This window comes from Hevea brasiliensis, chromosome 16 (assembly GCF_030052815.1).
Source record: "Hevea brasiliensis isolate MT/VB/25A 57/8 chromosome 16, ASM3005281v1, whole genome shotgun sequence".
NCBI lineage: Eukaryota > Viridiplantae > Streptophyta > Magnoliopsida > Malpighiales > Euphorbiaceae > Hevea > Hevea brasiliensis.
Genome location: NC_079508.1, coordinates 44,216,837 through 44,242,755, shown reverse-complemented (window position 1 = coordinate 44,242,755; position 25,919 = coordinate 44,216,837). Strand labels below are relative to the sequence as shown.

The 25,919-nt window shown below is 31.8% G+C and overlaps 1 non-coding gene and 1 pseudogene across 1 annotated transcript; one reads left to right on the top strand and one right to left on the bottom strand.

Moving 5' to 3' along the window:
* Positions 1-25,919, bottom strand: part of LOC110662793 (probable terpene synthase 8) — a 65,502-nt pseudogene that overhangs the window by 21,579 nt on the left and 18,004 nt on the right.
* Positions 946-1,052, top strand: LOC131175035 (small nucleolar RNA R71). The gene has a single exon (XR_009145194.1). It is a non-coding gene; the product is annotated as a small nucleolar RNA R71 (small nucleolar RNA).

Sequence of the window (25,919 nt, the reverse complement as noted above, 5' to 3'; positions counted from 1 at the left end):
TCCAATATTTTTCTGTTTTTCTCTTCTTCAATTTTCTCTTCAATCTTTTTATCTCCACTCTCCAATATTTTTCCACTTCTTAATTTAATAGCCTTGCAATGCTCCCTTGAATTTTCTAGTTGGCTAGGGAGCTTCCTAAATGCTTTGTTGTTTGAAGAGCTAGCTTATTGAGCTATTTGATTCTCTAACATCTTATTGTGTGTTGCAATTTTATCTACTTTAGATGCTAATTGAGAAATCATATCTTATTAACTTTGATGGCTCACAAGTAGAGTCTTAATCATAGCTTCCAATCTAGCTGTCTTGTCTGGTTGTGCTTGTTGTGGTAGAGGTTATTATGGTTGTGGTGGAGCAGGTGCATTTTGAGGTTTAGGAATTCCAGGAAGAGGACCTCTATTGTGCTGAAAATTCTAATGTTGTTGATACCTAGAAGGTTGCTGAAAATTTTGGTGTTGTCCTTGTCTACCTCCCCAAGAGAAATTTGGCTGGTTTCTCCATGCTGGATCATAAGTTGCAGAAAATGGGTTACCGCCTGGTCTTTAATTGTAGTTCCCCACATAATCCACTTGCTCACTTGAAAATTCTTGACTAAGTGCAGAAAAATCAGCTGCACAATTGACATTTGCAGCTCCAACTTCTACTGAATTACTAGAACCTCCAACTGAAGAATCTACTTTCATGGTTAGCTTATCCATTTTCCTTGTCAAAGCATCAAACTTAGCATTAATCATATTCATGGCATCAAGCTCAAACATACCAGCTAGTTTCTTGATATCATTCCTCTCACAACTCCACTGGTAATTGTTATAAGCAATTTTATCAAGAGCAGAAAAAGCTTCATCTTCAGATTTCTCCATAAGATCACCTCCAGAAGATGCATCAATTGTACTTCTAATACCTGGTGAAACTCCATTGTAAAAGTGTTGAACAAGCATCCACTTAAGAATCCCATGATGTGGACATCTTCTTTGCAAATCCTTGTACCTCTCCCATGCTTCATATAAGCTCTCATCATCTCTAGGTTTAAAAGAAGTCAGCTCATTTCTTAGCTTAGCTGTCTTGCTTGGTGGAAAATATTGAGCTAAAAATGCTTGAGAAAGTTCATCCCATGTTGTGATAGAACCCGGTGGCAAAGAATGTAACTACTCTCTAGCTCGGTCCTTTAAAGAAAAAGGAAATAATCTTTGACAAAGAATGTAACTACTTGGCCTTTGCATCATCAGGCAATTCTCCATGCTTGTTCAAGTTTAAAACACTTAATAAATTAATATTACATTCAATTTTGATAGGAATTGCTTCACTCATACTTCTTAGAGGGAGAACCATGACACATAGTACATTTGATATGCTCAACACTAGGCCTTTGCAATATTACTAGACTTGTGGTAACACAATTAAGAAGGCACATCATTTAAGGAAATATAATCAACGGCAACAATAAGCTAGCAACAAACTATTAATTCCAATAATTATCATGACTTCCACTGAAACAAAATGGCCCTTCATTCCCAACAACCAATTTAAGCAAACTTATTGTTTTTCCTATGTATCCCCAGGATTGTGGATTTAATGCAGCACATAATTGATAAGAAATAAATTTATGAAGTGACCATGAGTTGTCCAGAAGGTAAGGATGGAATGTACATAGTATTATGAGTTTCTTTGAGATAATTTGAATGAATTTGAAAGTTTACTAAAGGTGCTAATGCATGGATCTATAATCTCATTGTGTGAAAAAGAATCTGATAGTAATTTTCACTTCTATTGTATGAGCAATTGCAAGTTATCATTGAACTGGATTAAACAAGCGGAGGCGAATGAGTGGGTCGAGATAAGAATTTGTGAAGTGTGAGATACTGAGATGAGCTCACTTGGACTTAGACTAAGCATTGCTAAAATATTAGAACTAGCTATTAGTTGGCCATTCACCCTTGTAAGTGAACCTTGACACTTGAATTGAATTGAACAATACCTATTCTGATATCATATCATTGAACTGAATTGAACAAGCGGAGGCGAATGAGTGGGTCGAGATAAGAATCCATGAAGTATGAGATAAGCTTACTTGGACTTGTAACAGCCATTGCTAAAAGGTTAGAACTAGCTAATTAGTTGGTCGCCCATCCTTATAAAGAAACCTTGACATTTGATTTGAATCAGGCTAGACCTGTTTTGATACCATATCACTGAACTGAATTATTGAACAAGTGGAGGCGAATAAGTGGGTTGAGATAAGAGTTTGTAAAGGGTCAAACTTAGGCTTGGACCAATTAGGTAATCATTATTAAAAGGTTAAAACTAACTAATTAGTTAACTGGCCATTCACCTTTATATAAGCCCTTTAAACTTCTTATAATTTTTAGAGGTAGAACTCGTCACAAGCATCGAAAAGAGGAAGCGCTGTAAATCATATCAATTCAGTTCACAATACATGAATAATACTTAACTAGTATTATCGAAAAATCTAAAAACACTAAATTAAATAATAATTTAATTTTTTTTTTATCATATCTATTCTATAAGATTGGTGTTAATAAAAAGAAAGTTTCATAAATTTATTATTTTTCTTTAATATGCTGTTAATTTTTTTTATCAATTAAATTTAAAAACATAATATATAACTAAAATTTAGAACATTGATTTTTTTGTTTTACAGTTTGTTTGTCTTAACTTATAAGTTAGTGAAACCAGCTTATAAGCTCTAAAAATAAATTTATCTGTTTGCTTATAATATTTTTTAACAAGCTAAGCTTACAAGCTAAAAGAAAAAAAAAAAAAAGTTGGCGAGGACTAACTTCCCATTTTGATACTTATATTTGACCAAGTATTTTAGTATATTATTTTTATTTAATTTTTAAAATTTTATTTCTAATCTCATTTAATATACTTTTTAGTTATTTTAATAATAAATATGCTTATAAGCTATACCAAATACATCAACTGTTTATCAATCACTTATAAGTAATTCAACCAAACACATAACTGTTTAAAATTTTGAATGCTTATAAACTTGAATTAGCATATAAGCATTGAGTACTTATAAATTAATCTTCATAAATTAAGTCAAATACTCTCTTAAACCCACATTATAAGCCCCCACCCAAGCGGCAAGGCTATTTACTCATTGCCCAAAAGACTTCATACATAAATAATCTCTAAAAATATAAAGTAATATTAAAAGAATGAAAATATGAATTGAATATGACAATATGAATTGAATTGAATTATAAAAAATAAATTGATTTTATTTTGATTTATTGATTTACATTACATTCTGTAGGTTTGGAACTTTCTAATATTACAGATGTGGTCAGGAGGGGTACATGTCTAGGGAGTGTCCTAACATGGAAAGGGTGGCTTCTTAGCAGCAGATTGAGTCAAGTAGTATGGCTCAATCGGTAGCGAAACAGACTTCGGTGGGTCCCTCATCAAAAAGGGGATAGGTTGGGGGATGAGGTTCTTCTTCCTCTATAGCAGGCTCTCATGGAAAGGGTTCAACAGCACCGGCACAGATCTTTATCATGACAGGTGTTAGGTAACCATTGCATTGGATGTTTCGATGTACATGTTTTGATTGATCTTAGTGCATCCCATTCTTTTATTAACCCCAAAGCGGTTTTGAGATTGGGTTTAGTTGTTTTATGTCTACAATGTCCATTGCTTATTAGTGGGCTTAAGTGGGATCCTTTGGTGACAAAGATGATCTGTATGCCTATCCAGTGATAGTAGAGGATAACTGTTTTTCAGCGAACTTGGTGGTCCTATAATTGATGGATTTTGATGTCATTCTTGGGACGGATTGGCTCTCAGCCAATTATGCCACCTTAGACTGTAGAAATAAAGTAGTAAAGTTCAAAGGACCAGATGGGTCAGAGATAGTTTTCTAGGGAGATTAAACATCATTAGTGAAGGGGATGATCTCCGCAACACAAGCTAGTAAGATGCTCCAAAAAGGATGTAGAGGGTTTCTAGCCCTTGTTAAAGAGGTTATGGAGAACAAAAGTGGACCAAAATCAGTTTTTATGGTAAGAGAGTTTTCAAATGTGTTTCCTAAGGAACTATCCAGCCTACCATGTGAAAGGAAGATAGATTTTGAAATTGATCTAGTGCTTAGTACCAGACCCATGTCTATTCCTCCTTATAGGATAGCTCTTGCAGAGTTAAAAGAATTAAAAGAATAGCTGCAAGAATTGGTGGATAAGGGATTCATCTGATCGAGTACTTCTCCTTGGGGTGCTCTAGTACTGTTTATAAAGAAGAAGGATAGATCCTTGAGGCTGTGCATTGATTATAGACAGTCGAACAAGATAATTACGAAGAACAAGTACCCTCTGCCCCATATTAGTGACTTGTTTGATTAAATGGCTGGAACCAGTTGCTTTTCAAAGATAGATTTGAGGTTTGAATATCACTAGTTGGGGATTAAGGAGTCAGATATTCCGAAGACTGCCTTTCTGAACAGATACTGGCATTATGAGTTTCTTGTGATGTTGTTTGGGTTAAAAAATGCCCTAGTTACATTCATGGATCTCACGAATAGTGTATTCAGACAGTCATTGGATCACTTTGCAATTGTCTTTATTGATAATATTTTGGTATATTCCAGAAGTATAGAAGAGCATGCACAGTACCTAAGAATAGTTCTTCAGACACTGAGGAAGCATCAGTTGCATGCCAAGTTCTCCAAGTGTGAGTTCTGACTAAAGAATATATCTTTCTTAGGGCATATAGTGTTAGAGAATAGAATCGAAGTGGATTCTAAGAAGTTAGAAGCAGTGGCGGATTGGCCAAAGCTAGCCACAGTGATAGAGATCAAGAGTCTCCTAGGTTTCGCTGGCTATTATAGGAGATTTGTACCTAATTTCTCCAAGATAGCTGCTCCAATAACTAAGTTAACTCATAAGAATAAGAAGTTTAAATAGAGTAATGAATATGAAAAAAAGTTTTCTACATTCAAGTGTTAAAAATTATAAAGCACTCATTTTTTTTTTGTAATTATTTGTGTCAGATTTTTTTTATATAATATTTATTTGATATTACATCAACATATTATACGTATTTGTATATATTAAAAAAATATCAAAATTCAAAAACTTTTGATATATTTGATAAGTATAATTTTTATTTATATTAATTATATCTTATATGTACTACTTATAAAATAAATGATTAATTTTTAAAAAAATATATAGTTCTTTAATTATATATATATATATATATATATATATATATATATATATATATATATATTAGATGTTAATATTTAGAAAATTGAATTTCAAAAATTTAATTAAATTCAGACTAATTGTTGAAAATTTAAAAATTAAAAATTTAATTGAGTTTAAAATTAATTTAAACGTAAAATTAAATATTAAAATAAAATTTAAAAGAGAAAAATATGCCATTATATTTTGATGAAGTTGAATCAAACCTGCATAAACTAAGATTAAGTAAATTGAATTTGTAATCCAATATAAGTATTATTATTTTTTTTTTAAAATATAATTATAAAATACGATCAAATAAATTAAAGATAATTATATTTTAATAAAAATATAATACTCACAATTATAAATTTTTTAAAAAATAATTAAAACTAAAATTGATGTACAGGCAATGTATTTATATATATAAGTGGGAGGGAGGGATATTGAAACTGCCAAAAATACCCTTAATCATTTACACTATTTACAACATTATAAATTTTAATGCAACTCTAATATTAATCTATCCCTAAAAATATAATTAACTGAAAAATGTATATTATTAGTTGTTGAAATAATAAGAGGGGAAAAAAAATAGAAGTTTTGCTTTAACTATAATTCTTTTCTTACTTAGAAAGTAATGTAAAAGTATTTAAAAGTTTCTATTTAAAAATCTAAGTCTATTTTTTCAAATTGAATATTTCAATACTTATACTTTTAAACTAAGTAAAACTTTTTTTTGTAAAAAATAAAATTTATTTTCACACATTTAAACATGTTATTACTTAGTTTAACATTTTTTTTAAACTTAATTTAACATGTTATTAAGAAATAAACATGATTAAGCCATTAAAATGCTACTATAATTATTTATTTTAATTGCATTTTAATTGAAATACCGGACAACAATACTGAAATGATGAAAAATGTAAAAAAGAAATTAAATAGAAATAATAAAATCGGAGAACTGTTAGCTTTCATATAAGAAATTAAACTTTACTTTAATTGATATTATTTATATATAAGAAAGAGGGAATAATTTTAACATTATAAAATTATATGCTTCAAACTATTATTTTAATTTAGATATAAATATTAAATCTAATATGATATATATATATATATATATATATATATATTAATCTAATAACATACAAGGACACAATATTAGATTAGTTAAACTTCAAATTCAGATAAATCTCTCTCATAATTAGATTTATTTCACATAATTAGATTTAAAAGAAGCTAAAAATTAAAGACTTCTTAATTTTTAATAAGAAAAACAAATAGAATTTAAACATTCATATGAATTACTATTAACAGAAGTTATTATTATTATTATTATTATTATTATTATTATTATTATTATTATTATTATAAAATCATCATGAATTAAAAAATACGAAACATATATATATATACTTTATAAATTAAAATTTTATTTAAAAATATAAGTGAAAAATTATAAATCGGTAAAAATAACAAAATTTATTATCTATAAGAGAAGACGATAAAGTAATAAAACACATAATTACATATTAATTTTTTTTATTGATAATTATAAAGTTCCTATACATATATAGAGTCTATATGAAAAATTAAAATCTAATTAATTTATAATTTTTCTAGAATATTTATTATTTATAAATAAAATTCCCCAGTATCATGGTCAAAATAGTTAGGATTTTCAAAAGAAAATGCCATTCTTTTGATGAGAAATAAAATGAAATATTTAATTGTATTTAATCTCTATTGGTATTTATTCATTCTTTATTTTTATTTATTTGATAGTAAAAAATACATTAAATAAATATTATATGTTAATAAATCGTAAAGAATAATATATATTATATGTGAGAAAAATATAAAATAAAATACTTCATATTATATATAAATAAAATTTTAATTTTCATTTTATTAATCTATTTAGGCGTAAATTAATTACTGTTGATCAATATTAAATATTGATTATGTTCAATATATTTTACATTATAGTGAACTTAAATATTTTTATGTTAATAATAAATTAGAAATGCACTTGCAACATGTGTATTAAAATAAATAGTTCATATAAATGGATTTAGATAGTAGCATCCAATATATAAAACTCGGAGTTAATTCAAACTTGATATAAAAATTATTTTTTAAGTGTTTTTTATTCTAATTTGATTCTAGTTTTAATTTTGATTTCGATTCTAATTTGGTTCGATTATCTGTTCCTACATTTAAAATTGCAACTTGATTATATTCTTTTTAACAAAATAAAACTAATTATATATTTATAACATCAAATTATCAATAAAAAAAATAATAATATCAATATCAAGATGACATAAAAATACTATTTAATTCTAATTAATCACACTATCTTAATTAATTGTCCTACATAAAATAAATCAATTGAATATAAAAGGCCAATTACTTTCGCTAATTTATAATTATATTTAAATTTTTTAATTTTGAATCACATATCGTAATAGCCAAATTTCAAAATCAATTTTGAGGATATTTGAATTTTTTTTTTTCCACTTAAATACATGACACAGCTCACTCAGTTTTTTTTATATATATAATTTATATATAATCTTATTAAAATTAATAAAATAAGAAAAAATTTAGCAAAATAAGCCAGACTAAACCATGGGCAATAGACCAACCCACTACGCCCAGACTGAGGGACAGCTTGCTCAGTTTATTTTGATATTTCCTCCACAACACAACAAATACAGTTGCTCAATCCATTATTGCATTGAAAATGGATCAACCAATAATTTTGTGACATAATCTTTCACAATTGATGGGTTGGTGTAGAAATCAAGGAATTTGTAAAGAAATTCTGACATGCGTCCAAAGTTGAGAAAATAAGTGAGAATAATATTTGAGAGGAAAATTATTCAATAGATTTTGTGTCACTGTATGATGTGATACACTCAATTAATAATAATATGATACATTATTTACATTATTTAATAAAAAAATTAATAAATAAAATTAATATATTTAATATTTTTATTCACTCCGTTAATATTAAAACCCTATAGTTAACTTAAAATTTACTTTCTTATTTAGAAAAATAAACAAGAGCTGATAGTTAGCTTTTATATTCTCTCATTCAACACGACACATTGATAAACTCATTTTATATAAGTATTTTAGGGTAGTTTTGCATCTAGTTTGTCTTTTTAGTTTAGTAATTTTATGCTTTTAATGTTTATTTTAGTTAATTTGTTAATTTTAGTTTCATTATATTTGATTTTCGAAATTTTAATGTTTTTGATAGGTTTTAATAAGGTTTAAAGGTAAAAAAGTCCATATAGAAGAAATTCAAAGTGATTTAGAAGTCTAAAGTGGTGTGAAAAATGAAGAAAATTCGCTTAAAGAAGTCCAACTGAGACTTTCAAGGGCTTCAACATGCCCCGTGTTGAGGGTCGTGTGAAAATAAGAGTCAGCCAGCAGGAATCCACATAAGGCATGTAAATTCAGATTAGGTCGTGTAAACAAAGATTTCGGAACAAAACACGCTGAAAGTTTCAAGGGCTTCAACAAGCCCTGTGTAGCTGGTCGTGCAGAATCTAAAGGCTCCTCCTCCGAATCAACATGAGGCATGTGGAAAACAACTTAAATTTGTTAGTAGTATGCCCTAGAGCATATCATTTAATATGTATCTTGTACATATTTTTTATAATAAAAGGCATTTCTACTTTTCCGTTTACATAATATATTTATGTGTAATAGAAAAGGTCCATTGATATTTTGTTAGAAATATTATTCTTAAGTTGTTAAGAATATGAGTGACAATATTTCTAGCACAAAGTATCATAAATAGGTTCACAATCGAGGATACTTCATAATAAGGACATGACTTATCCAGAAAGATTGTATTCATGTTTGTTCCCAAGTTATTTATATGAGATATAAATAAGATGGAATGGTGAGTCTCATACCATATAACAAACATGATAGACACTTATAAATGATAAGTAGGCCGAACCAGTGACACTTATGATAAGCACATGGAGTTTACTTTTGTCAATGTTTTGTCATAAATCATATCAGTGTATATAATCTTTAGACCTGAGATAGCACAGTTATCTTGTATATAGGTAGTTTGAGTTTGATACTGCTTTCATACTTGTACTATGTATGGGTATATGGACATGTGTTGGCTCCTACTAGTTATATATGGAGGTAGGTCTTGATCAAGATGGAATCTGTTCCTCTAAGTAAATAAAGATAAAATCTTATGTTCATTTAATTGTTCTTGATGTTTCAAGTTCCTGGCCAGGACAGATAGATTTATTCATAAAAGAGTTTCTGATGAGAAAATCTTTTAATCAAGAACTGGAATTAAAAGAGAACATAATATTCATAGCAAATGGAGTTTGACATAAACCATGACTCCAGCTTGAGTTGGGATTTTGTAACAGAGAGATTCTAGTGCATGGTAACATATGATTATAGGTTCATTTAAAGTAAATCTTATTACTAATTGGGTGGCCATGACATGCTATGCTAGGTGTTAACCATGGTCTATGAGGTGCATAAAGTGATTTAGAGAAATCATTTATGGTAAGAAAGAGTTCTGATGATATTAAGAGTTGATATCATGTCTCATTGCCAATTAGTGATGAGCCTAGTAAGTCACACACATACACAAGTTATCACCTATTTAAATATGATTTAATTAATTAATTAAAGAGTTTAATTGATTAATTAAATAGTTTTGATTTGCAATTAAATTGCAAAGTCCCTAGCATGACTTGAAACCAAATCTAGATTATTGGATGTGTAGTATAAATTAAATTTATATTTAAAGTGTTTAAATATGAATTTAATTAGTGAGAAATTAATTAATAGAGATTAATTAATTAATTTATATTTGATATAAATTAATTAGAAGAAGAAAAATAATTATTTTGGGTTAAGAACTCAAAATTAAGACACAGGGGCATTTTGGTCATTTCACAGTGTGACACGTGGCACCATGAGATGGTGATACATGGGATTACACATAAGCTTGTCAAATGTTTTTTTTTAATCATGTAAGATGATTAAAATCAAGATTAAATATAGGTTTGACACTTGGCACAATGTGATTGGGTCACTTAAACCTAGAGCTAATCAAATGGTGACATGTGGCAACGGTTTAATGTGTTAACCTAGCTATTTAAGTGTGGTTATGAAAAGAAAAAATAACCAGCAGCCACTCCTCTCCTTTGTCACACCACTTTGAGGCTTTTCATCTATTCTTCTTCATCTCTCATCAATTCAAAGAGATTAGCCATCAATCTCTTGAATTAAGAACGCTAGAAATTGTTTCTAGTGTCCTGTTTACATCTCTAATCTCTTAAAAGGCAGAACTTGAATTTCTAATTAATAGAAAAAGCTTTAGAAGTTGTTCAAGGGCTGCCATAGGTGTTCTTGGTGTGGACAAGCTAGAGGGACAACATCTGGTGTCCTGAAGATGAATCTCAAAGGCACAGACACGCTGCAGTGCATCAAGAGGTTGATGTAATCGTTCTTGATTTAATCTAGGGTTCTAAAATTAATCTGATTAATTTTAAAATTTTAAATGGCAAATACAGATCCAAAAACATATTAAAAGAGTTTTAATATGTTGTTTATCATTGAAATCAAATAGATAAAAATAAATCTTGCATGATGCATGTGACCCTAGGTGAAAATTTTTGAATTCAATGGTATAAACTTGTGTTTTTCACGCTTCCGTTCCTTTAATTGGTATCAGAGCCACTATATTTGCCATTTAGATTGTTGATTATATGATTTAATTGTGTGATTTGATATTGAGATGATTGATCCATTGCTGGTTGCAATGGATGTGTGGCGGCACACAAGGTGAAGCCACCATTGGTGGCGGCAACAATGGTTCTTCAAGGTGGTGCAAGGTTTGCTTTTAATTTACAATTGTTGTATGATCTAAAAGCTCATCCTATGTCTAATTAAATTGTTTAATTAGAATTTTAATCACACAATTAAATTATGATTCAAATCTGAATTTTAAAAGTTGTTTGAATGTGATTCAAATCTGAATTTTTAAAGTTGTTTGAATCATATTTAAATCTGATTTTTTAAAATTATTTGAATAAAATTCAGATCTGATTTTTTAAAAAATGTTTGAATATGATTCAAATATGATTTTTTTAAAAATATTTGAATGTGATTCAAATCTGAATTTTTAAAGTTGTTTGAATGTGATTCAAATCTGAATTTTTAAATTTGTTTGAATGAGATTCAAATATGAATTTTTAAATTTATTTGAATCATATTCAAATCTGGATTTTTAAGTTGAATATGAGATATTCAATTTAATTTATGTATGTTTTATTTAATTATTAAATAGTGATATGCATGATGGATGATCATGGACTATAAAAGACCAATGTGATTGGATTTATTTCTTTTATGTTTCTTTGGGATTGTAAATTAATTAATTTATTTTAATTTATTTTTGGCATGTATTATTAAGTTTGTAATAATTTTTGGGTTGTAATTTCATTTATTTAAGTTCTTGTAAATTCACCTTGGTATGCCAAGGATTACCATGTAATATTGGATTGCAAGAAGTTCAAGGAGGTCAAGAGCATTGGTGGGACCAGTGGGAGGAATTCAAGATCAAGTATTGATTATGTACTCCTTCAGCAACTTTTGTAAAATGAATGAATGAATGAAATACACCTAGGAATGCCCTGATTCAATTCTTGGTGGCTCAGAATTGAATCCCTTAGAAAGTCCATGATCATACCATATTTATTGCTTATCCATAAATGCATGAGATATATGGGAATATATGCTATTATATGATATATGCATGCTAATTGGATAATGTGCAAAGTGAGACCTTAATAGTAATTAGAATGACCATAAAATCTTCCAAACAAATGATTAAGTTGGAAATGCTATAATTAAAGTAATTATAACATAGGCCCTCCATTGGGGCAATTATTTTAAGAAATTTTAAATAGTTGCATAAGATGCAATTAATTTAAGAGATTTTCTTAAGAATAATTGTTAAGCATGAGATGTTGTAAATATGTAAATGGTTTAGTGGCCAATATTTGATGTACTTGAGGACATTAAAATTATTTGCATAATTACTGGCTCAATGGGATCAACTTAACTAATGCAAGATAAGTCAATAATGGATGTACCTGAGATTTTGAGCATTAGGGACTAGGTAAAGGATTGAACCTCACATGAGATGTGAATAATGGATGTACCTGAGGATGATCAATAGAATTATAAGAATTCAATTACCCACTAGAAATCCATCCAACTAGGATTTCCGTTTTCTACTTTGGAAGTGTAGGATTCGCTAAGTTAGTGGGAGGACCAATTTGATTAAAAGACCATAATCATTTTGGTTAATTACATGATACATTTACTAATTAATCTGGTTATTTTCTACAGTTAATTTTCTGATAAAAATGAGCACAAAACAACCACCACCATCCAATATCCTTGCAAGCATACTTGATCATAATAGGTTGACAGGACCTAATCTGTCTGATTGGCTAAGAAATTTGAAACTTGTCCTGAACCTTGAACATATAGGATATGTTCTAGATTCAAATGTTCCTAGTCCCTTACCTCCAGAGGCCACACAAGAGGAACATGAAACTTTGGACAAGTGGAAGGAGCATGATATGAGAGCTAAGTGTTATATGCTTGCTTCCATGAGTAATGAGTTACAGAAGCAACATGAGAACATGTAGAATGCGAGTGAGATCCTCCTTCACCTACAAGAGTTGTATGGTGAGCACAGCAGGAATGCTAGGTATGAGATATCTGGACAGCTGTTCCGTATGAGGATGTCTAAGGGACAGAATGTTGGGGATTATGTCCACAAGATGATTCGGCTGATTGAGCAGTTGGAACATCTTGACTTCAACATGGATTTCCAACTACAAACGGATTTGATCCTTCAGTCCCTTCCTGAGTCTTTTGGGAATTTTGTGACAAATTTCCATATGACTAAACAGGAATGCACCTTAGCTGGTTTACTCAACATGCTGGTTATTGCCCAAAAGAATATGCCAAGCAATAAAGGAAAAGAGGTAGCTTTGGTTGCATCTTCTTCTCCTGGAAAGTCCAACAAGAAGAAGGGCAATAAGAAAAAGAAATCTCAGATTCCTGGTCCTTCCAAGAAAATAGCTAAACAGAAAAGGAAGATTAAAGCTGATGGAGGCAAAGGAAAGTGTTTCCACTGCAAAAAGGATGGGCACTGGAAAAGGAACTGCCCAGAGTATCTTGCTTCTCTGAAGGACAAGAAGGATACACCTTCGGAAGGTATGTCCATATCTTGTTATTTAGATTCTGATGATACTCATAGTTCATCTACAGCTTGGGTTTTAGATAATGGTGCCAGTTCTCACATTTCTAATGATATGCAGGAACTAACAAACAGTAGCATCTTGCGTTCTCAAGATATTAGAGTCTGGATTGGCAATGGCTCAACTGTTGAAGCTTTAGCCATAGGATCTAAATCTTTTTACATGTTTGGACATGTTTTGTGTTTGGATAATATTTTATATGTACCTGATGCTTTTAAGAACATCATTTCTATATCTAGTTTGACTAGAAATGGCTATGAATTTCAGTTCACAGATGATGTTTGCAATATTTATTTTGGAAATAAATATGTTGGTTCAGGTTATATGAATGATGGTCTTTATTATTTGGATAATAATGACAAACACAAATTGAATGCAAGTGATCTAAAAGAATGCAATGCCATGGTGAAAACCAACTCAAGTTCAAAATATATTTGGCACTTAAGGTTATGTCATGTTGCAGAAGATAGGATTGCAAAACTGGAGAAAATGGGGATTCTATCCTCATTGGGCTCTGAGCCTACTCCAACTTGTGAATCTTGCCTTCAGGGCAAAATGACTAGATCACCCTTTGTTGGACAAGGGCTAAGAGCTGAAAATATTTTGGAGCTAATACATAGTGATGTATGTGGTCCATTTAAAGAAATGGTTAGAGGGGGGTTTTCATTATTTTATTACCTTTACTGATGATAAATCAAGGTTTGGGTATTTGTATTTTATGAAATACAAACATGAATCTTTTGAAAAGTTCAAAGAATTTAAATCTGAAGTAGAAAATCAAACAGGAAAGAGTATTAAAGCTCTTCGATCAGATCGTGGAAGTGAATATTTGAGTACTGAATTTGATGAATACTTGAGAGAGCATGGCATTATTTCTTAGCTGACTCCTCCAGGAACGCCACAACTGAATGGTGTATCTGAAAGGAGAAATCGTACCCTATTGGATATGTTACGTAGTATGATGAGCTATACTGATATGCCAATCTTCTTTTGGGGATTTGCATTAGAATCAGCTTTGTATATTCTGAATAGGATTCCATCAAAATCAGTTTCTTCCACACCTTATGAGATATGGCATGGAAGAAAACCAAGTCTTAAGCATGTTAAGATTTGGGGTTGTCCAGCTTATATCAAAAAGCTAAACAGTGATAAATTGGAGACCAGATCAGAAAAAGGTCGATTTGTTGGATATCCAAAAGATAGTTTTGGATATTATTTTATTTGCCTACTTCACAAAAGGTTGTGATAAGTAGAGATGCCACATTTCTTGAACAACAGTTTGTTCAAGAAGGAGGCAAAGGAAGGCAAATAGAGTTAGAATTGGAGAATTCTGACCAACCAATGCATCGATGGATATAGATCCATCTAGTCAACCTATACCCGTTGATGAAACATCTACAGCTGTTCCTCATAGAACAACCAGGGTATCTCACCCACCAATGAGATATGGTTTTCTTCATGAAGAAGAATAAGAGTTGTCTACTCATGAAGAAGTAGATCATGGAGATGATCCACTTACTTATGAAGAAGCTATATCAGATATAGACTCTTCAAAATGGATTGATGCTATGAAATCTGAGATTGATTCCATGTCTAAGAATCAAGTTTGGAATCTTATTGACCCACCTGAAGGTATTGTACCTATAGGGAACAAATGGGTTTTCAAGAAGAAAATTGGTTCTGATGGAAAGGTAGAGACCTATAAGGCAAGGCTAGTAGCAAAAGGGTTTTGCCAAAGGCAAGGAATCGACTTTCGCCAAAGGCAAGGAATCGACTATGAGGAGACTTTCTCGCCTATTGCCATGCTTAAATCAATTAGGATTTTATTAGCAATAGCTGCATACTATGATTATGAGATTTGGCAGATGGATGTCAAAACAGCTTTTCTCAATGGATACATTGAAGAAAACATTTTCATGGAACAACCTAGGGGTTTTGAATCCCAAGATGGTTCCAAGGTATGCAAGCTAAAACGATCCATTTATGGGTTGAAACAAGCTTCGAGGAGTTGGAACATCCATTTTGATGAAGCCATTAAATCCTTTGGTTTTATAAAAAATGAGGATGAGCCATGTGTATATAAGAAGGTTAGTGACAGTGCTATCACTTTCCTTGTCTTATATGTGGATGACATACTGTTGATGGGTAATGACACAGGTATGTTGACAACTATAAAGGTATAGTTGTCAAATACATTCTCCATGAAAGACTTAGGGGAGGCAACTTATATTCTTGGGATTCACATCTATAGAGATAGAGCGAAAAGAATAATTGGTTTATCTCAAAGTCTATACTTGGAAAAGGTGTTAAAGAGGTTTAATATGCTTGATTCCAAGAGAGGATTGTTACCAGTAAGACATGGTATCTACCTTTCTAAAGAGATGTCTCCAAAGACACCTGAAGAAAGAGATAAGATGGCCAGGATTCCATATGCTTCGGCTATTGGAAGTTTAATGTATGCAATGTTGTGTACTAGGCCGGATATCACATATGATGTTAGTTTGACTAGCAGGTATCAATCCAATCTAGGTTTGGAACACTGGATAGCTGTCAAGAATATCCTTAAGTACTTGAGAAGAACTAAGGATTTATTCTTGATTTATGGAGGTGGAGACTTGCAATTGGATGGTTATACTGATTCTGATTTCCAATCAGATATCGATGATAGAAAGTCTACCTCTAGATATGTGTTCATTTGTAATGGAGGTGCGATCGGTTGGAAGAGTTCCAAGCAGAGCACGATTGCAGATTCCACTACAGAGGTGAGTATATTCTTTGCATCGATGTCGCAAAGGAAGCTGTTTGGATAAAGAAGTTCATGACAGAACTTACAGTAGTTCCTTCCATTGAGTCAGTAGTTCCACTACACTGTGACAATAATGGAGCAGTCATACAGGCTAAGGAACCAAGGTCTCACCAGAAATCCAAACACATAGAAAGGCGCTACCACATTATCAGAGAAATAGTTGGGCGAGGCGATGTAACCATGTAGAAAATAGCATCAGCTGAAAATCCAGCTGATCCATTCGCTAAGCCTATGTCACAGACTCAGTTAGACCGACATCTTGAGAAGATAGGTCTAAGATATTGTAATGAATGGCTCTAGTGCTAGTAGGAGATTGTTAGTAGTATGCCCTATAGCATATCATTTAGTATGTATCTTGTACATATTTTTATTAATAAAAGGCATTTCCACTTTTCCGTTTACATAATATATTTATGTGTAATAGAAAAGGTCCATTGATATTTTGTTAGAAATATTATTCTTAAGTTGTTAAGAATATGAGTGACAATATTTCTAGCACAAAGTATCATAAATAGGTTCACAATCGAGGATACTTCATAATAAGGACATGACTTATCTAGAAAGATTGTATTCATGTTTGTTCCCAAGTTATTTATATGAGATATAAATAAGATGGAATAGTGAGTCTCATGCCATATAACAAACATGATAGGCACTTATAAATGATAAGTAGGCCGAACCAGTGACACTTATGACAAGCACATGGAGTTTACTCTTGTCAATGTTTTGTCATAAATCATATCAGTGCATATAATCTTTAGACCTGAGATAGCACAGTTATCTTGTATATAGGTAGTTTGAGTTTGATACTGCTTTCATACTTCTACTATGTATGGGTATATGGGCATGTGTTGGCTCCTACTAGTTATATATGGAGGTAGGTGTTGATCAAGATGGAATCTGTTCCTCTAAGTAAATAGAGATAAAATCTTATGTTCATTTAATTGTTCTTGATGTTTCAAGTTCCTGGCCAGGACAGATAGATTTATTCATAAAAGAGTTTCTGATGAGAAAATCTTTTAATCAAGAACTGGAATTAAAAGAGAACATAATATTCATAGCAAATAGTTTGACATAAACCATGACTCCAGCTTGAGTTGGGATTTTGTAACAGAGAGATTCTAATGCATGGTAACATATGATTATAGGTTCATTTAAGGTAAACCTTATTACTAATTGGGTGGCCATGGCATGCTATGCTAGGTGTTAACCATGGTCTATGAGGTGCATGAAATGATTTAGAGAAATCATTTATGGTAAGAAAGAGTTCTGATGATATTAAGAGTTGATATCATGTCTCATTGCCAATTAGTGATGAGCCTAGTAAGTCACACATATACACAAGTTATCACCTATTTAAATATGATTTAATTAATTAATTAAAGAGTTTAATTGATTAATTAAATAGTTTTGGTTTGCAATTAAATTGCAAAGTCCCTAGCATGACTTGAAACCAAATCTAGATTATTGGATGTGTAGTATAAATTAAATTTATAATTATAGTGTTTAAATATGAATTTAATTAATGAGAAATTAATTAATAGAGATTAATTAATTAATTTATATTTGATATAAATTAATTAGAAGAAGAAAAATAATTATTTTGGGTTAAGAACTCAAAATTAAAACATAGGGGCATTTTGGTCATTTCACAGTGTGACATGTGGCACCATGAGATGGTGATACATGGGATTACACATAAGCTTGCCAAATGTTTTTTTTTTATCATGTAAGATGATTAAAATCAAGATTAAATGTAGGTTTGACACTTGGCACAATGTGATTGGGTCACTTAAACCTAGAGCTAATCAAAGGGTGACATGTGGCAAGGGTTTAATGTGTTAACCTAGCTATTTAAGTGTGGTTATGAAAAGAAAAAATAACCAGCAGCTACTCCTCTCCTTTGTCACGCCACTTTGAGGCTTTTCATCTATTCTTCTTCATCTCTCATCAATTCAAAGAGATTAGCTATCAATCTCTAGAATTAAAAACGCTAGAAATTGTTTCTAGTGTCCTGTTTACATCTCTAATCTCTTAAAATGCAGAACTTGAATTTCTAATTAATAGAAAAAGCTTTAGAAGCTGTTCAAGGGCTGCCATAGGTGTTCTTGGTGTGGACAAGCTAGAGGGACAATATTTGGTGTCCTAAAGATGAATCTCAAAGGCACAGACACGCTGCAGTGCATCAAGAGGTTAGTGTAATCATTCTTGATTTAATCTAGGGTTCTAAAATTAATCTGATTAATTTTAAAATCTTAAATGGCAAATACAGATCCAAAAACATATTAAAAGAGTTTTAATATGTTGTTTATCATTGAAATCAAATAGATAAAAATAAATCTTGCATGATGCATGTGACCCTAGGTGAAAATTTTTGAATTCAATGGTATAAACTTGTGTTTTTCACGCTTCCGTTCCTTCAAAATTAATATGAGGATGTGGGATGGCGTTAGCAGATTTGCTGACATAAAAAAGTTTTATCTTTTCACACCTTTTACACCTTTTGTCTTTATCCCTTTAGAGACTATTTTTAGGGCAAACCTTGAGGGGATATATAAGCATCATATTCTCATTTTTACGATAAGGAGAAAGAGAGAGAAAAATCAAAAGAGAAAGGAAAGAGGGAATCACGCCATTTCTAGGAGGAAAAATGCCTACAGAGTGATGTTTTTCCAACTTTCATTTTTAGAGATTTAGATTCTCTTCTTCTGGGATCTTTTATTTTTAGTTTTATTTTCATATTTTCTTACTCTATTTCACATTTTCTACTTGTAAATATAAGCATGAGTGAGTAGATACTTAAAATTTTAGAATTGGGTGTAATGATTTAAGTTTTATTTGTGGATTTGGACTGATTTTAACCAGATTTTAGTATATATAAGCTTTGATTCTTATCTTGTGTGCTTATTTACATACCTATTGTTGGTACCCTTTGGGTTTTATTCTTAATCTTAGATTGAAGGACCAAGAGGTGAAAATATATGATAGATAATCAAGATAATAAACTTAATCACCTAGTGTTAGAAATAAACTAGTGGGTTAAGAGAAATTTCAAGTTGATTAAAATGCTTAAAGGGTTTTGGGTAATTAAACATCGCATGAGAATGGGGTTTAGTTTCCTTTAAAACACTCTTTAGTTTGCTTGAAAGAAAAACTAAAGGAAATCATAATCAACTTCCTTCAAACTTGTATTTCCCTTAATCTTGGCTTTACCTATCCAAATCTCAATGAAATTTACTTCATTAACCTCAACTCTGGAATTAATTTTTACCATTAATTAATTAAATCTTTTGTCACTTGTTAAAATTTTAGAAAATTAGTATAGTGCTTAGAATTTTAATTGCTTAATTTATTATAATTTCCTTATTTTCTCAATTTAATTTGCTGCATTTCTTACTCCATTTTTGGCACAAATTATCGATAGCCCAAATAATCATAACTTTTATAATTTGGTACTCAAACAATAAATCTATGTGGGACGATATCTTTTCTTTACTACTTGAATGACCCGTATACTTGCGGAGTACGCAATAAAGTTTTTGGCGCCATTGCCAGGGATTTGTTTTGTTTGATATTAGACGATTGATTGTTTGGTTAATTTGGGCATTTTATTTTTTATTTTAATTTCTTTTCTTTATCATTTTACTTTGAGATTTTTTTTATTTTGGTTTTTCAAGTACATATCTTTTATATGAGAAGAACAAAAAGTGCAGAAATTGATTTAATTTTTGATCCTGAGATTGAAAAGACAGCTAAAGCTTTAAGAGCAGTGTCACACCCTACCCCTCTGTAAGGCATAACATGATCCCGTAGTATACCTAATGAATTACCAACTCCGTCTACTGATAACCCATTAAATACACTACAAGGGATTTTCAAAACTTTTCTTACTTCTTTTACAGTGGTGAGCACTATTTACAGGTGTTAAAAAAACTTTTTGAATCAAGTGATAAAGCGACACATTTGACTTAATTGGAGTTTCAGAAAATTTTGGCAGAGTGCCATCGTATTTTGGATAAAACAGTTCTTCAGAAAACCTGTAAAAAGCACTTCAATATGTATTTGCAAATCTCATCTCCAATATATTTCTCAACACAACATATTTCTCAATTCAAATCCATAGTGATTTTTCAAAGACTGAGATACAAGAAATATAATACAAAACTATTTAAGTAAATGAAATCTCAGATTTACATTCACGATAATTTACATTTAATTACATACCAAAATATTTTACAAGAGTTTCTATACAACTGCTCAAATAATTTACATACATATTATTACATGCATACATCAAAACCTATGTACATGGGTATACCTATGATATACCCGACGATATGAAAATGTCCTCAAAGAAACTTACTCATCGCTCTATGCTCTTCTTACTCATGACAAAGATGCAAAGCTATCATTGAGTGGTGAACTCGAGGTGCACAACTATAATTTAAAACATAGTACAATATACATTGACAAATTTTACAAGAAATAATTTGAGAATCGAATCGATCAAATTCCAAAACTCAAATTATTCATTGCCAATAATGTAAATCATTTGTATAAATGACTTGAAGCACAAAATTCAATTTATCAAATCATGACTATCCATTTAAGTAATTCCAACAAAATCAATTACACACAAACCATAATTGAAATCACCATTTCTTACCATTCAAAAGCCATTACAGATCTCAAAAATCATTATGTATCTCAAAAATCATAATCAGATCTCAAAAATCATATCAGATCTCAAAAATCAATCTTTATCTCACTAATATGCAAGACTAATCCGAAAGGGCCATATTCGATGTGATTCTAACTCCCTATGGTCGAGGAGGTCGAATCTGATTCTAACTCCCTATGGTCGGGGAGGTCGAATCTGATTCTAACTCCCTATGGTCGGGGAGGTCGAATCATCGCACGCATACCATCACAATAATGAATCTTCCGCAAGGGCCATAACGATAAAATAAACTTAGATCTAACCTCAAATCAGAGGAGAATCTAAGCCTGTGCACGTACCATGGTAATCAAAACACAACTCACTCCATTGTCTTCTCAACAAATGAGAGAGACGGGTAATAACCTAGTCAAGCATCTATAGTGAGATATAAAACAATATCACAATCCTTTTAGCGAGCATAAATCACAATATAATTCGATTCAAAGTCAATTCCAATATCCAATAATTTTTATGCTCATCACAATTCAAATAATAAAGTTTTCATTTTTTCCATGAATATTACCATCACAATTCAAAACATATTCTATCAAAATTTTCCAAAACATAATTTACTTAATCCATAACAATGCTTAATATATATGGAAATACCATTTCACAAAGCCAAATTCATACATACAATAACAATTTTCAATAATCATGGAATTAAATCCAATGCTTGTTAAACATAATTCATAAGAAAAATATATCATTTAATCATATGAAATATTCAAAACAAAATCGATTAAAAACTAGTTGTGCACAAACCTCGATGACTGTCTCCGATCCGACTCAGTGTTTCCTTCCCTTTTCCCGAGTCTTTGATAACCGAGAAACACAATTTGAAGTGTTTCAAGACTAATTTAAACCGCTCTATCGATGGTGTTTGGTAAATAATGCAATGAACTCAATTATTCACTTAATCACCTAATATACCGACCCTCGCTATGCTTAGGTAAATTAGGTCTTAGTGTCATTAATATGTCATATTCAATAGGGTTTTAGGTTTGGTATGTTTTACCAAAGTCATTTCCTTGTTTAGTGCATTTTAATGCAAATTCTCGATTCAGGACACCGGTTTGACCTAACCGACGATCTAGTTTCCTCGTTTTGGTCTCGGTCGAAACTACAAACTTGTAGATCTAGGTCTTATTGCACGCGGTGCAAAATTTCAGGTCAATCCGAGTTAAGTAGACCAAGTTATGGTCATTACACTATTGCTGGTCAAGTGGTACCATTTTAGGTCAATTTTAGGTCAAATTGGTCAATTCTGGTTCGGCCAGGTGTTGGACCCGAACTTGTGCAAGTTGTTTGACTTGCTTATGGTCATTTCTGGGCTTTGGTGTCTTCATAAGACTTGTAGGTATGGGTCTTAACTATTCTTGGTCAAAATTTCAGGTCAATTGGGCCTGGTTTGAGTGAGTTATGGCCTAAACACTCACTGCTGCCCAATTGGTCATTTTTCAGGTCCTAATTGCACCTAATCCGAATTGGTCAAATTATTAGGTCACCTTGCAAGCAGAATTTTGGCATGGTTTCTCAATGAAAGTTGGCACATTTTGTGCCTAGTTTCACCTCAAATTGGTCTCATACCAATTGAGGTTACACATTCAAGGTTATAGGCTAAAATATACACTACCCTCAATATGCATTTCACACCCCAACTTCAAACACACACTTACCTTTGCCATTTGTTTACTTACCTACCAAACTGTTTTGGCACATTACTAAAAGCATTTTCTACATTACATTAGCATTATTTTGGGCAGATTCCAATCACCCTCAACACACCAAATATCATTCACAATTACAATTTCTAAGTACCATTACAAACACACCTAAACATTACAAACTTTACATACACTTTACAATGTTAATTTACATACATATCATCAATCCTTCTAGGTCAATATTCTGCCCACACTTCCTTCAATATATACCATTCCTCAAGTGTCCACAAGCTGCCACAAACCATTCTTCAACATCACATTGCCGTCCCATATACCAATTTCCATCAAAGTGCATAATTCACCATATAAACATGAAATAATTCACTAAGTTACTAAATCACCATGATTAACATTATTTCTCATCAATTATGTGCACAAATACCTCATCAAAAACGTGACTCATGGCTGTCCAAAATGAAAACAACAATAACCCTTCAAACTCAAAATTTTCCTTCACCAAACTAACACCCATAACATGAACATAAACTTTAACAAAGAAATTCTCAAAAAATGTAAACTTACCTTTGATTGTAACTTGCTAAACCTTCACCAAGCTTCTCAAAATTGGTATCAATATCTTCCTTGTGATGTGTAGACCATTTTTTGTGAAGGAACCTAAGAGCTTGGAGTTGAAAATGGAGGATGGATCAAGCTTTACCCAAAATGGCCATGGAGGTTTTTGTGTTCTTCAATTCGGCATTCTTGAGAGAATATGAGGAAGATGATATTTCAGCTGGTTAGTGGACTTACTTCAGCCATATTTATGTGTTTATTTTATGCATTAGTGGTCCACTCATAAATTTAATCATATTATAAACTTAACTCCCACTTATTCCACATTTAACCCATGATTTCCACTATTTATTTTAGGTACCACTAAACTAATTTTTCATTTTATTTTCTAAGTGTAATACTATTTATTTTTAATGGACATTTAGGTCAAAAGACAATTCGGGGTGTCAAATGACCATAATGCCCCTGTTCGGGTTACGTTCCCGATTTTTCGATAAAACCGTATTTTGTCTGTTTTTCGATTTCTCACTTTTCTTTGTACTAATTATTTAATTTTTCTTTAATCTTTCTAATGAGATTTATACTTCAATAAGGTTCTATTTAAGTCCTAAAAATATTTTCCAGGGTTCCCCGCAGTCCAGGGCTAGTCAACGGTCCACGCCGTGACTTCCCGGTGCGGTCACCCATCGCTAGGTTTCCCGGCTCGCTTAACTTGATCACATTTCTTTGCTATTATTTTTCCTTTGTTTTTCTTGTATTTTCTTTTCTTGTATTTCATTATTTTATGTCTCCTCCCTCGTGTCAAAGTGTAGTTCTAGGCATCCTAGCTGTCCGGACAGCACTGGTCACCGGAACAGCAGAACGCACTATCGAACTTTGGGGTGTTACAATTCTCCCCCCCTTAAATAAATTTCGTCTCGAAATTTTACCTGGCATTAGTCTCTGAACAGCTGTGGGTGCTGTCTCCTCATATCCTCTTCACGTTCCCAAGTAGCTTCTCGCCCGAATGATGGTTCCACAAAGACTTTAACCAGGGTATCTGCTTGTTCTCACCGCTTCACCTCATAAGCCGTAATTTTTATGGGTTCTTCCTCATATGAGAGGTCCGATTTACTTCAATCTCTTCAACTGATAGTACATGAGATGGGTCTGATCTGTACCTCCTTAATATGGACACATGGAAGACATTGTGTATCCTTGCTAACTCTGGAGGTAATGCCAACCGATATGCCAAAGGACCCACTCTTTCCAAAACCTCATATGATCCGATGAAACGAGGACTCAGTTTCCCCTTTCTGCCAAATCTCATAATCCTCTTCCAAGGAGAAACTTTGAGGACTACCTTATCACCCATTGCATACTCAATATCTCTTCTCTTCAGATCAACATAGGACTTCTGACGGTCTGACGCAGCCTTGAGTCTATCTCTGATCAATTTGATCTTTTCCTATGTCTGCTGAACAATTTCTGGCCCAATCATCTTTCTTTCACCAATTTCATCCCAACATAGGGGAGTTCTGCACTTTCTGCCATACAAAGCTTCATATGGAGGCATCCCAATGCTTGATTGGTAGCTGTTGTTATAAGCAAACTCAATCAAAGGCAAGTGTGTATCCCAACTACCTTCAAACTCAATCACACAAGCCCGTAGCATATCCTCTAATATCTGAATAACTCTTTCAGGTTGGCCATCTGTCTGTGGGTGGAATGCTGTGCTGAAGTTCAATCTAGTTCCTAGGGCTCTCTGAAGACTACCCCAGAATCTAGAAGTGAACCTAGGATCTCTGTCAGACACAATTGATACTGGCACTCCATGCAATTTTACAATTTAATATATGTACAATCTGGCCAATCTTTCCAGGCTATAGTCCATCCGAACTGGCAAAAAGTGAGCAGACTTGGTTAGTCTATCAATTATAACCCATACTGCATCATGACTATTCTGTGTCCTCGGAAGTCTCATCACAAAATCCATAGTTATCTATTCCCTTATAATGTTTTCATAGGGTGCCACTTGTATGCTAGCTTGACACTTATTAATGTATACAAATTCTATTAGTGGGATTTATCTGTCCCATCTCCCCTCGGATTCAACGACACAAGTTCTCAGTATATTCTCGAGGGCTTATCACGTATTACAGGTTATTATTATCATTTCATTTCATTATTTATAGAAACTCAATGAGTTTTAAAATTTACCTGAATCACTTGTTTCGACTGTCCATCCATCTGAGGATGATAAGTCGTATTGATATCTCTAAGCTTATAGCAATTACTGTGGTACAGGTAATTCACATTAATATAACTGAGTCACTGACTCTAGTTACCTTACAAGTGTAGTCGTTTGATAGGCTAGTTCTGAAGTCTTAAATTTCTGACTAAAATTTTCACATTTATTTCCCGTAATAGTACTTTATTCGGGCGCAACTGTGTCGATTATAGATTACTTACAAATTTTCTTAATTTATTGTACTACGAGGAAGCACGTAGCTCTACACAATAATCCCGTGTCGGTACTGTAATCTGCAGCTTACAATACAAATATTGAGAACATTATATAGTCACTACGTTATAACCTCATGGACTAGGTTTCCTAAC